The sequence below is a fragment of the Etheostoma spectabile genome, chromosome 13 (assembly GCF_008692095.1).
Source record: "Etheostoma spectabile isolate EspeVRDwgs_2016 chromosome 13, UIUC_Espe_1.0, whole genome shotgun sequence".
Lineage (NCBI taxonomy): Eukaryota > Metazoa > Chordata > Actinopteri > Perciformes > Percidae > Etheostoma > Etheostoma spectabile.
The window spans coordinates 26,949,200-26,951,359 of NC_045745.1; positions in this window are offsets into that span (position 1 = coordinate 26,949,200).

The following is a 2,160-nucleotide window of genomic DNA, read 5'->3' on the forward strand; positions in this document are numbered from 1 at the left end:
ACACACACACACACACACACACACACACACACACACACACACACTAACTATGCAATGTTTTAAATCAAAACACGTCTTTGGGGTATCTTTTGGATCATTATCATCGCTGTACATTGCACACATATTCTCTATACTCTAAACTTTTTTACATATCTTAGACAACGTTTTGCACATTCCTGCACAAAACTGTTCAACAGAAATATTATACGTATTTGCACTGTATTTTTTCACATCTTCTTATGTATTTTCTATAGTCTAACGTGTAGTCAGGGGCACAGCACAGAATCCTGGGCCCTGCAGAAAGGCATTCTCTATGGGCCCCTCCTTGCATCCACAGCTATTCATTCGAGGGGTGGGAATCACCAGACGCCTCCCAATACAACATCATCACAATACTTATGCCACGATACAATATTATTGCAATTTTAAACATATTGCAATATTCTGCGATATATCGCAAATTATAACCTTTTTTCCAACTTCTAATTTTTCCCCTAATTTCAAATGATGTTCCCAAAAGGAAACTTTGTCAACATCTGTTTTATCTAAAAAGATACATTTCTCTGTTTGTACATTTCAATTCAATTGTATTGCTGCAGAATGGGACTGTCAAGCAGACAAACTGACAAACACACATATAATATAAGATCAATACTTGGCGCCTGTGTATCGAGACAGTATTGCCATGGAAAATATCACAATACAAGGCTGTATTGATTTTTTTTTCCCACCCCTAATCCTAGCACCCCCTTTGTTGGAAGCCTTAGTGGCGTACAGGATGTCAGATAGTGGTCAATTTGATCTTCAAAACAATGTTGACCATTAATTGCTACTTATATTAAACATATGACAAACATGGCCTTTATACTCTGCCATGAGCCATTACTGCATGATGCAGCTCTGGGGTAGACTTAAACAAAATCCATGTGAGTTTTCTTCACTTTATAATTTTTATGTTTTTAAAATTGAAGATGTAAAACTGTTACTTAATTCTAAATTCCACCTTGTACAATGAAGAATAAGTGATTTTAAGGTAAAATTCAGAGTGAACTCAACTGAAATCAAAACAACGTAAAAGAGTTTCATTTTTGGATTAAAAATGTAAGATTATGAACTGATGGTGAATCATAAGGACCAACCACTGGTCCTTTTGCAGAGCAGGGATTGTAGTGTACTAAAGCATGCAACTCTAGCTGTCCAGTTATTGTCCATTGTACATTCTAAAGTGCAGAGCCCCTGCATTCTTCTTCTTCCAATAAAAACATGCCGCTTATTAAATTAGAGCAACTCTGACATAAAAAGATGAGATTTGCCATACAAGCGTTAGTCTTTCTGCCCGACAACATGTTTAGCGTGTACATCACCTTAGTTTTCTATTATTCTGACCAGTATTCCAACATTGCATGTAAAAAATACAAAGCAAGCAAGAAAGTTTAATGTAGTTTTTTACTCCACCTCAGCCATTTCAGTTGCATTAAAATCAGCAACAAAAAACTACAAGCAGTTGATTTAACATTCCAAAGTCCACTGTGTTACATTAGAGAGAAACGCCAAATATGGCCCTTCACAACAGTGCCTTCTGTGATGCTTCTTGTTTTAGCATGGCTGAAGGACATTTTTAAGACTTCAATGACAGCTCTCATAGAAAATGAGAAACACAGCACCTGGGAATAAACAAGAAACAATGCATTACAATTTATTAGCGGAAAAAACACACAAAATATTCACATACTGCACCTGATCACGAAAACTTACAAGAAGTCTTTTCCGCAGCCCAGAGGTCCAAAGAACAGTTCTGTTGGGAGGCAAACCTTCCTACACACTCCACTTAGACTGGGGCAAGACCAAGGGAATGATGCAGCCTCATTCTCCACAACTGTAATGATGGGAAACATTGTAGCTATGTTTAATGAATAAATATATTGGCTGTAATCTCTGAAAGCGTACGAATGCAGATTGGAGCTGCAAAAACAGGCAGAGAAATGTTATCAAGACTTACCAATTAGCAGGAAGACAACTAAGAGCGCCAACACACCCACACGATGACAAGACATTCTTGTGTCTGATACCAAAATGAGGATTAGCTTCGGGTCTGTATATTGGTCAAAGGGGAGGAGTGAGGATAATTTGAAGCAGCATACTGGTCACTGGGTTTTATAT